The sequence below is a fragment of the Salvelinus sp. IW2-2015 genome, unplaced genomic scaffold (assembly GCF_002910315.2).
Source record: "Salvelinus sp. IW2-2015 unplaced genomic scaffold, ASM291031v2 Un_scaffold5733, whole genome shotgun sequence".
Lineage (NCBI taxonomy): Eukaryota > Metazoa > Chordata > Actinopteri > Salmoniformes > Salmonidae > Salvelinus > Salvelinus sp. IW2-2015.
The window spans coordinates 3459-16076 of record NW_019946998.1 but is presented as its reverse complement, the minus strand read 5'-3'; the positions used below and the strand labels follow the sequence as shown (position 1 = coordinate 16076).

The window sequence follows — 12618 nt, the reverse complement described above, 5'->3', positions numbered from 1 at the left end:
CCGCGAACCACTACCTGGCAGTGCGCTGGTTGGGAGTGAGCCTTGCGGATTGACAAGGGATCCGATCAGCTCTTCACGTTCTGCCAACGTCAAGTCAAAACAAAGGAGATCACTCGATCGTGGAACTTCAGGAAACGAGCTCAGGTAGGATGAGAGAAATCCCCCAGCCCCGACAGAGATGGCTCTCGGGTTGGGTCCATCTGTAAAAAAGTTTGTCAGGGTTTTGGTGACAAGCCAAATTCCTTTCAGCCTCCTGAGGTTGAAAATGAGCTGTTGTGCCTTCTTCACCTCGCTGTCTGTGTGGGTGGACCATTTCATTAGTCTGTGATTGTACGCTGAGGAACTTAAAACTTCCACCTTTCCAATTGCTGTCCTTCAATGTGGATAGGGGGGTTCTCCCTCTGCTGTTTCCTGAGTCCACGATCATCTCCTTTGTTTTTGTTGACGTTGAGTGAGAGGTTGTTTTCCTGACACCACACTCCGAGTGCCCTCACCTCCTTCCTGTAGGCTGTCTCATCGTTGATGTAATCAAGCCCACTACTGTTGTTGTCATCTGAAAACTTGATAATTGAGTTGAAGGCGTGCATGGCCACACAGTCGTGGGTGAACAGGGAGTACAGGAGGCCCAAGTGTTGAGGGTCAGCGAAGTGGAGATGTTGTTTCTACCTTCACCACCATGGGGGTTTTCATCAGCTTGATGATGAGCTTGGAGGGTACTATGGCGTTGAATGCTGAGCTGTAGTCAATGAACAGCATTCTTACATAGGTATTCCTCTTGTCCAGATGGGATAGGGCAGTGTGSAGCGTGATGGCAATTGCATCATCTGTGGACCTRTTGGGGAGGTATGCAAACTGAAGTGGGTCTAGGCTGGCCGATAAGGTGGAGGTGATATGATCCTTGACTAGTCTCTCAAAGCACTTCATGATGACAGAAGTGAGTGCTACGGGCGGTAGTCATTTAGCTCAGTTATCTTTGCCTTCTTGGGTACAGGAACAATGGTGGCCATCTTGAAGCATGTGGGACAGCAGACTGGGATAGGGAGCGATTGAATATGTCCGTAAACTCACCAGCCAGCTGGTCTGCGCATGCTCTGAGGATGCGGCAAGGGATGCCGTCTGGGCCAGCAGCCTTGCAAGGGTTAACACGTTTAAATGTTTTACTCACATCAGCCACGGAGAAGGGGCAGGGGTACAGTCCTTGTCAGCGGGCCGCGTTGGTGGCACTGTATTATCCCAAAGTGGGCAAAGAAGGTGTTTAGTTTGTCTGGAAGCGTGACGTCGGTGTCCGTGATGTGGCTGGTTTTCTTTTTGTAGTCCGTGATTTCCTGTAGACCCTGCCACATACGTCTCATGGCTGAGCCGTTGAATTGCGACTCCACTTTGTCCCTGTGCCGGCATTCCGTTTGTTTGATTGGCTTGCGGAGAGAATAACTACACTGTTTATTTTCAGCCATATTTCCAGACCTCTTTCCATGGTTAAATGTGGTGGTTCACGCTTTCAGTTTTGCGCGAATGCCGCCATCTATCCACGGTTTCTGGTTAGGGTATGTTGTGATAGTCATAGTGGTGTCACGGCCGTTCAAAGGAGTGGACCAAGGCGCAGCGTTTTGAGCGTACATACTTGTTTATTTAACAATGTCGCCAACAAAACAATAAACCACCAACCGACATGTGACGCCAACGTAGTGCTCACAGGCAACTAAATATGGACAACTACCCACAAAACCAACATGGAAAATGGCAACCTAAATAGGCTCCCCAATCAGAGACAACGATAAACAGCTGTCTCTGATTGGGAACCCATTCAGGCCACCATAAACCTACATACCCCTAGACAATACAAAATCCCCATAGATGACCAAAAACCCCTAGACAAGACAAAAACCCTAGACAATAAAAAAACTAAACAAACCACCCTTGTCACACCCTGACCTAACCAAATAATAAAGAAAGCAAATATAACTAAAGTCAGGGCGTGACAAGTGGGTACAACATTCCAATTCACTTCTTATAATCTCACTCACCGAGTCAGCGTATAGATCGTTGTTGTTATCTGTGGCTGCCCGGAACATATGCCAGTATGCGTGATCAAAACAATCTTGAAGCGTGGATTCCGATTGGTCAGCACAGCTTTGAATGGTTCTAGTCACTGGTACATCCTGTTTTGATTTTCTTCCTATAAGACAGTAGGAGCAAGATGGCGTCGTGTCGGATTAGCTGAAGGGAGGGGGTGCTGGGTTTCTTCTGGGATAGATCCATTGTCCTGGGTGGTGGTCCAACAGAGGATCCTCTTTGGAAAGTTGTATTCCTGGTCGTAATGTTGGTAAGTTGATCCGTCTTATGTCCAATAGTTCTTCCCGGTTGTATGTAATAAGACATAAGATTTCCTGGGGTAAAATGTAAGAAATAATACAGAAGTAAAAATCATGCATAGTTTCCTAAAGACTCGAAGCGAGGTGTCGGTGCCATTTTGAATAATACATCACCCGACCTCAACCCAATTGAGATGGTTTGGGATGAGCTACATGATTCCATCTTTTTAAGTGGGAGACTTGCACAATTGGTGGCTGACTAAATAATTTTTTGCCCCACTGTACATTTATGTTCACTACGACAAAAAATAAGGTTAAGTAACTCAAACATCATAGTTCAGAATACATAATGAAATTTAGTGTCAAAAAGTTTTAAAACACAAAACAGTTAAGTATTTACAACTTAAAAGATAACCATATGGGTGGTGATGTCATTTATTCTTAAGTACGAACACTAGGCAATGGATGTCAACCAATATATTGAGTTAGCAGAACTACAATAGTTACTTTTACAGTGTAGTGACAAACTGTTTCAGGCAGTCTGAGCACTCTCTAAGGTGTAGTTAGAGACCTTTCTTCAGTCTGGAGGGGGAGAGAGGCAGAGAGAAAGAGATAGAGAGGTAGAGAGGGAAAAGAAATTATTGAGGAAAGAGTGAGAGAGAAAGATGGAGGGGAGAGAGGGAGAGAGAAAAATGTAGGGGTAGAGATGCAGAGAGAGAAAATGCCAGGGTAGAGACAAAGTGAAAAAGAGAGCGAGGGAGAGAAAGATAATTATATATGTTTTTCTTTACACTGGATACTGCTGTAGCACATCCACTCACAATGAGCTCTAGGTAAACAAACAGGTGAACACACAATAACTAAGGGAGGGAAACAACTCCCACTCAAGCAACAATCTGCTTTGAAAGAAAGAACATCAAGACAATGACGCGGATGAACTCAAGGGCAGCATAAAAGTAATCACTTTTGCTGTACATCATGGACTTTTTCTTCCATTCTCTCCTGCACTCCCCTCCTCTCCTCTACCCCTTTCCTCCATGCCCTCCTCTATTCTCTCCATCCTCAAAGGCCAGTATGGTTTGTATTAGTCCCAGCTGTCCCAGCCGTCCCCTAGGCCCTCCAGTGTTGTATTGTTGTGGAATGACAGCACCGCCACCCCAGCCGCAGTACTCTTCAGAAGGAGCAACAAAACTCTATGACATCAGAATTCCAGAGCTCCTCCCTTGGCATCTGTCTGGCACCTGTTAGCATGGTTCCCTGTTTGTCATGACCACCATCATAAGAACAGTGGAATAGAATGGTCTGATAATGATGGAACTCGTGAAAGTTTTATTCTATTCAGTTGGGGCAGGGTTGCTCCAAGCACTCACAGACACACACACAAGCACAACACACACACACAACACACACACACACACACACACACAACACACACACACACACACACACACACACACACACACACACACACACACACACACACAACACACACACACACACACACACACACCCAACACAACACACACACACACACACACACACACACACAACACACCAGGGTGTTGTTGGGTTCCGTAGATTGTATTAATCATGTGGAGAAAGAGTTTGACACATCCAGCACATCCTGACCACTTGTGGATAGATACTGTACGTGTCTACACACGTGATGCGGATAGATACTGTACGTGTCTACACATGTGATGTGGATAGTTACTGTATGTGTCTTCACACGTGATGTGGATAGTTACTGTATGTGTCTTCAACGTGATGTGGATTAGATACTGTATGTGTCTTCACACGTGATGTGGATATATACTGTATGTGTCTTACAACGTGATGTGGATAATAACTGTATGTGTCTCCACACGTGATGTGGATGATACTGTATGTGTCTACACACGTGATGTGGATAGTTACTGTATGTGTCTACACACGTGATGTGGATAGATACTGTATGTGTCTACACACGTGATGTGGATAGATACTGTATGTGTCTACACACGTGAGTGATGATACTGTATGTGTCACACACGTGATGTGGATAGTCCTGTATGTGTCTACACACTGATGTGGATAGATACTGTATGTGTCTTCACACGTGATGTGGATGATACTGTATGTGTCTACACACGTATTGGATAGTTACTGTATGTGTCTACACACGTGATGTGATAGATACTGTATGTGTCTACACACGTGAGTGAGATAGTTACTGTATGTGTCTCACACACGTGATGTGGTATATACTGTATGTGTCTACACACGTGAGGTGGATATATACTGTATGTGTCTACACACGTGATGTGGATAGATACTGTATGTGTCTACCACGTGAGGTGGATAGTTACTGTATGTGTCTACACACGTGATGTGGATAGATACTGTATGTGTCTTCAACATGATGTGGATGTTAACTGTATGTGTCTTCACACTGGATGTGGATAGTTACTGTATGTGTCTACACACGTGATGTGGATAGATACTGTATGTGTCTTCACACGTGATGTGGATAGTTACTGTATTGTCTTCCACGTGTGTGGATAGATACTGTATGTGTCTACACACGTGATGTGGATAGTTACTGTATGTGTCTTCACAGTGATGTGGATAGTACTGTATGTGTCTTCACACGTGATGTGGATAGTTACTGTATGTGTCTACACACGTGATGTGGATAGATAATGTATGTGTCTACACACGTGATGTGGATAGATACTGTATGTGTCTTCACACGTGATGTGGATAGATACTGTATGTGTCTACACACGTGATGTGGATAGTTACTGTATGTGTCTTCACACGTGATGTGGGATATATACTGTATGTGTCACGCCCTGGCCTTATATTCTTTGTTTTCTTTATTTTTAGTAAGTCAGGGTGTGACATGGGTATGTTTGTGTTTTGGGTTTTTTTATGGTAAGGGGTGTGAGTTTAGTGTATGGGTTTGTGTTGAGTGTATGTGTCTAGGATTGTCTATGGTTGAGTGTAGTGTTTAGGAAAGTCTATGGTGTACCTGATTTGGTTCTCAATCAGAGACAGCTGGTTATGTTGTCTCTGATTGGAGCCATATTTAAGGTAGCCATAGGCTTTAGGTGTTTGTGGGTAATTGTCTATGTTTGAACGTTTGTAGCGTGCGTGTGTGCGTGTGTGCGTGTGTGCGCGTGTGCGCGTGTGCGCGCTGTGTGGCGCGTGTGTGTGTGGTGTGTGTGTGTTGCGCGCACAACGTTTATAGCTTCACTCGTTGTTTAGTTTATGTATATGTTCGTTTCATGTTTTTCTCTCTTCTGAATAAAAGAAGATGTACTTTCCACACGCTGCGCCTTGGTCCTCCTCAGTCCCTTTGACGATCGTGACAGTATGTGTCTTCACACGTGATGTGGATAGTTACTGTATGTGTCTACACACGTGATGTGGATAGATACTGTACGTGTCTTCACACGTGATGTGGATAGTTACTGTATGTGTCTTCACACGTGAGTGGATAGTTACTGTATGTGTCTTCACATGTAGTTGTGGATAGTTACTGTATGTGTCTACACGTGATGTGGATAGTTACTGTATGTGTCTACACACGTGATGTGGATAGATACTGTATGTTGTTACACACGTGATGTGGATAGTTACTGTATGTGTCTTCACACGTGATGTGGATAGACTGTATGTGTCTACCACGTGATGTGGAAGATATGTATGTGTCTTCACACGTGATGTGGATAGTTACTGTATGTGCTCTCACACGTGATGGGATAGTTACTGTATGTGTCTTCACATGTGATGTGGATAGTTACTGTATGTTCTTCACACGTGATGTGGATAGTTACTGTATGTGTCTAACACATGATGTGGTAGATACTGTATGTGTCTACACACGTGATGTGGATATGTTACTGTATGTGTCTTCACACGTGATGTGGATAGGTACTTGTATGTGTCTACACGTGATGTGGATAGATACTGTATGTGTCTTCACACGTGATGTGGAAGTTACTGTATGTGTCTACACACGTGATGTGGATAGTTACTGTACGTGTCTCACACGTTATGTGGATAGATACTGTATGTGTCTTCACACGTGATGTGGATAGTTACTGTATGTGTCTACACACGTGATGTGGATAGTTACTGTATGTGTCTACACACGTGATGTGGATAGTTACTGTACGTGTCTTACACGTGATGTGGATAGATACTGTATGTGTCTTCACACGTGATGTGGATAGAAACTGTATGTGTCTTCACTGTGTGTGGATAGTTACTGTATGTGTCTACACACGTGATGTGGATAGTTACTGTAGTGTCTTCACACGTGATGTGGATAGATACTGTATGTGTCTAAACATGTGATGTGGATAGATACTGTATGTGTCTACACACGTGATGTGGATAGATACTGTTGTCTTCACACGTGATGTGGAAGATCTGTATGTGTCTTCACACGTGAGGTGGATTAATCTGTATGTGTCTTCACACGTGATGTGGATAGATACTGTATGGTTTACACACGTGATGTGGATATATACTGTATGTGTCTACACACGTGATGTGGATAGATACTGTTATGTGTCTACACACGTGTGTGGATAGATACTGTAGTGTGTCTTCACACGTGATGTGGATAGATACTGTATGTGTCTACACACGTGATGTGGATAGATACTTGACGTGTCTACACACGTGATGTGGATAGATACTGTATGTGTCTTCCACACGTGATGTGGATAGATACTGTATGTCTCTGTGTATGTGTCTTCACACGTGATGTGGATGGATACTGTATGTGTCTTCACACGTGATGTGGATAGATACTGTATGTCTCTGTGTATGTGCTTCACGTGATTGGATGGATCTGTATGTCTCTGTATGTGTCTTCACACGTGAGTGTGATAGATACTGTATGTCTCTGTGTATGGTCTCACACGTGATGTGGATAGAACTGTATGTCTCTGTTATGTGTCTTCACACGTGATGTGGATGATACTGTATGTCTCTGTGTATGTGTCTCACCGATGTGGATAGATACTGTATGTCTCTGTAGTGCTCTTCACACGTGAGTGATAGATACTGTATGTGTCTTCACACGTGATGTGGATAGATACATCGTAGTGCTTCCACACGTGACTGTGGATGATACTGTAGTGTCAGACACACACACATGCATAAATGCACATAGGCACACGCAATACAAGCACATACCACACACAAATTTCACACACACACACACTCACCTCAACACACCACATACACACTCATCACACACACACACTCCACCACACTCACACACACACACAAACGTATCTGCGATAACATCTCTCTCTAGTCTAAGTGCCTCAGCCCCAGGGGATTAGCGTTGGCTTAATAGAGGATGGTTCACTTCTGTGACTCTGGTAGTAGGGCCCGTAACACATCTCATCACCTCTCCCTGCCTGGACAAACGACTCAACGCTGTAGTACAACAGTGTGCCAGGTGTACTTAAATGTCTCTGTTAATGAACAATACAGACAGTCAGTCTGAAACAAATGTACAATCTAACTGAAGGACAAACAGGCCGTGCTGACTAACGGATAAAAGCAGCGGGTTGCAGTCTTATCACGTCTGGCCAGAATATCAACCGCCTTTCTGTTAACTTCCCCACGGTTCTACATGTTGGTTCTGGAAATGAGTGTCTTCTCTCAAATGGCAACAGGTGTAGAATAGAATGAGATTAGCTATAAAACAGCACATTTTCTGCTCTCGCCCAAGGCAAAATCTGTAGAATTGCAGGAAATTGCTTTAAAACTGCACTTTTTATTCTGCACCAGATAAAAAGTTCTGTCTGCGCGTTTTATCTACTGTAACTAGTATGTGATCAAAGTACAACACAGCCGATTCCTTAAGTGAAGCAAAACACATTCAACAGAATCATCTCTCAGTGTTTTGAATAACGCAAGCAATATCTCTCTCTTTCATTCACAACTCGAATCCACTCAAAGAAATCAATTAAAAACTTAACACAGAGACTAAACTAATCTTTCATAATTGCAACTTCTCTCCTCGGATGGTTCAGAGTGCAAAGGTGAACTAAAGCTGTTTGTTAGAAGACAGTGTTTGCTCACATCGCTGTTGGCTTGGGGCCATCTCACCAATTAGAGCACAAATACATGGAGTCATTGAATTAGCTGAATGCCTGTACGCCGACGCTGGTTTAACTAGATGTGATCCTCATTCAGTTGGTTAGTGGAGCGGGCTGGAGAAGTAGGACCGTAAAACCAGGGTCAGTGAGGATCATTTGTACCTCCATGGGATTCAGAATGGCTTGGAATCCATCCCAAATGGAACCCATTTCCTATATGATGCACTACTACTACCCTATGGGCCCTCGTCAAAAGTAGTGCACTATAAAGGAAATAGAGTGCCATTGGGACGGAATCCCGGAAGTACAAATGATCTCCACTAACACTACAGTACAGAGAGGAGAGTGGAAATGGAGAGAGGGAGGAACAGAGGGTGGGGAAGAGAAGAGACAGAGAGCTCCCATGGAAGTGCAAATGATCCTCACTAACACTATCAGTACAGAGAGGGAGAGTGGAATGGAGAGAGGGAGGAACAGAGGGATGGGGAGAGAAAGAGAGAGAGAGGCTCCCATGGAAGTACAAATGAGAGAGAGAGAAAAGGATGAGCGGAGGGAGGAGTGTTGGAGGGGGAGAGAGTGTTGGAGGGGAGAGAGTTGTTGGAGGGGGAGAGAGTGTTGGAGGGGAAGTGAAGCATAGCACAATGGAGAGAGAGAAAAAATCTAGACAGTTTGAAGGATGTGAAGAGGGATAAACGGAGAGATAGAGAGARAAGTGACRGAGAACAGAGGAAGAAAGAGGAGGAATCGGATGGAGATGGGCTTATTGACTGTTATGCAGAGCATGTTCAGAATGCCCCCTTGGCCACCTTGCTGTGACGTTGGCATTTAGGTGGCAGACTGGGCAGAAGGAGGGAGAGAGGGAGAGACAGGGAGAGAAAGAGAGAGAGAGCAGACCYCCTAACACGCCCTCACCACCTGCTCTGCTCTGCAATCCTAAAGCGCTTTAAAGGDCAAACTAGGATTCAAAAGCATAAAAGCGGTCACCCTGCCGCTTGTTTTGGTAAACAGCTAAGGGATGTGGCTGGTGTAAAACAATATTATATTTTGAGTTATGAGGCATTTATAAAATGTATATGAATCAATGGCTATATGTCATTATTTTAAAAAGTGTCAAAATGGATGTACAAATGGATGTTTATTTTTTAAACAGCCTGAAGTCCAACCAGTCTTWCTCAATAGACTAGTAAATTTCATTTGGGACAATTCCATAGTCATGATCACACAGCGTTTAAATGTAGTGTACGCACATCTAGTGACTTCAGGTGAAGGGCACAAAGGGTAGTGAGATAGATACCCCCTGTTGAAAGCTCCTGCAGGTTACTACATATGTAGTCRTACTTCAACWCACACACACAAAACACGTACACACGCACATGCGCGCAACACACACTAAACACTCAGTTTATATGCATTCATACTTCAACACCAGCACAACAGTAACACGCACATGCGCGCAACACACACTAAACACTCAGTTTATATGCATTCATACTTCAACACACGCACACACCATATACGGTCCATAACAGAGGCTACATTCAGCTGTGAGAACGAAGGCCAGGGGGAACACACTGTGTGCCAGACCTGCAGCACTGACGCTAATTAAGTGTCTGCTGGCGCTTGTTATTAAAACATCAATAATGGAAGAGGTGTTGCTTCGTTCAGTTCATTAACAGTGTAACAAGCGTGAACATTTAAAGACAATTTATGCTTGATCTGGAAATGTGGTCCGGAGCCTCGGGAAGAAGGGTGTGATGCAATTGTGGAGCATCTGGAGGCTTGCGACCCAAATTGTTTAACAATGCGGAGAGCTCCATATAGCTTCGTATAGCTCGCATTGACATGATTGGTTGACGGTAGGCAGGGCGGAAGGTCCTGTATAAACACAAACTCACTTCCTTGACAAACTTCTTCAAACAGCTCTGCTCTGCGTAGCACAATAAGTATGAATGCTCTGACGTCTGCGGAGGCCACATCGCAGTAAATGCTGTACGCCCACTGCAGATGTCCGAATGACCATGCAGAGCCTTTTAGTCAGTGAAAATTCCTCCAACGCATAAGAAAGGATAGCATTGCACTCCAAGAGAGAGAGAGAGATTTGGCACTTGCTTTGGCATTGTTAACATATGTTTCCCATGCCAATAAAGCCCCTTGAATTGAATTGAAGTGAGAGAGAGAGAGAGAGAGAGAGAGAGAGAGAGAGAGAGAGAGAGAGAGAGAGGAGAGAGGAGAGAGAGAGAGAGAGAGAAGAGAGAGAGAGAGAGAGAGAGAGAGGAAGAGAGAGAAGAGGAGGAGGGAGAAGAGGAGACAGAGGAAGGGGTAGAAAGAGGGGCGAGAGAGAGAGAGAGAGAGAGAAGAAGAGAGAGAGAGAGGAGAGAGAGAAGAGAGAGAGAGAGGAGAGAGAGAGAGAGAGAGAGAGAGGAGAGAGAGAGAGAGAGAGAGAGAGAGAGAGAGAGAGAGAGAGAGAGAGAGAGAGAGAGAGAGAGAGAGAGAGAGAGAGGGGAGAGAGAGAGAGAAGCAAGGAAGGGGTAGAAAGAGGGAGCGAGAGAGAGAGCCGTGATAACTTCCAACAGTCCCTCCCGTTGAGCCACCATACACACATCACACCACACACACACAAACACACACACACACACACACACACACAACTTGGTCTGACAGTACTGTGCAATTTTAGTCGCTAACATAAGATGCTTTTTACTCACTCGCACCACAGATATAGATACTGTAGAAGGGATTCAATCTGACTGGGTCCAGGAAAGGGGGGGAGTCAATGTCGTAACTGTGCAATGTAATCAACTTGAATATACTGAACAAAAATATAAGCACAACATGTAAAGTGTTTGTCCCATGTTTCAATTAACTGAAATAAATATCACAGAAATGTTCCATATGCACAAAAAGCGTATTTCTCTCAAATGTTGTGCACAAATGTATTTACATTCCTGTTAGCGAGCATTTCTCCCTTTGCCAATTAATCCATCCACCTGACAGGTGTGGCATATCAAGAAGATGATTAAACAGCATGATCATTACACAGGTGAACCTTGGTGGGGACAATAAAAAAGCTACTCTTTAGCTGCGCCACCAAGAGTCTCTGGGTTCGCGCCCAGGCTCTGTCGCAGCCGGCCATAGACCGGGAGGTCCGTGGGGGCGACGCACAATTGGCCGCGCTCCAGCGACTCCTGTGGCGGGCCGGGCGCAGTGCGCACTACCGAGGGGCCAGGTGCACGGTGTTTCCTCCAACACATTGGTGCGGCTGGCTTCCGGGTTGGAGGCGCGCTGTGTTAAAGAAGCAGTGCGTTTGGTTGGGTTGTGCTTCGGAGGACGCATGGCTTTTCGACCTTCGTCTCTCCCGAGCCCGTACGGGAGTTGTAGCGATGAGACAAGATAGTAATTACTAGCGATTGGATACCACGAAAATTGGGGAGAAAAGGGGGTCAAATTAAAAAATATATATATAATAATAATAATAATTAAAAAATAAAAGCTACTCTAAAACATTAATTTCTCTACCATACATACGACGTCGTTTTTAAAGATTGGCTGTATGTCCAACCAGCTTCACAGCCATTGACCACGTGTAACAACGCCAGCCCAGGACCTCCACATCCGGCTTCTTCACCTGCGGGATGCGTCTGAGACCAGCCACCTGGACGCTGAGGAAACTGTGTCGCAACAGAATCATTTCTGCACAAACTGTCAGAAACGAGGGAAGTTATCTGCGTGCTCGTCATCTTCACCAGGGTCTTGACCTGACTCCAGTTCGGCATTGTAAACCCACTTCAGTGGGCAAATGCTCACATTCGATGGCCACTGGCATGCTGGAGAAGTGTGCTCTTCAGTATGAATCCGGTTTCAACTGTACCGGGCAGATGGCAGATAGCAAGGGGGTTGTTGATGTCAACGTTGTGAACAGAGTGCCCCATGGTGGCGGTGGGGTTATGGTATGGGGAGGCATAAGCTTTTATGCATTTTATCAATGGCAATTTGAATGCACAGAGATACCGTGACAAGATCCTAAGGCCATTTGTCATGCCATTCATCCGCTGCKATCACCTCATGTTTCAGCATGYTAATGCARGGCCCCATGTCGCAAGGATTTGTACACAATTCCTGGAAGCTGAAAATGTCCCAGTTCTTCCATGGCCTGCATACTCACCAGACATGTCACCCATTGAGCATGTTTGGGATGC

The 12618-nt window shown here is 44.8% G+C and overlaps 1 pseudogene; it reads right to left on the bottom strand.

Moving 5' to 3' along the window:
• The window catches only part of LOC139026766 (E3 ubiquitin-protein ligase HECW2-like), a 43624-nt pseudogene extending 31273 nt beyond the window's left edge, over positions 1 to 12351 (bottom strand).
• Positions 12352 to 12618: the final 267 nt, after the last annotated feature.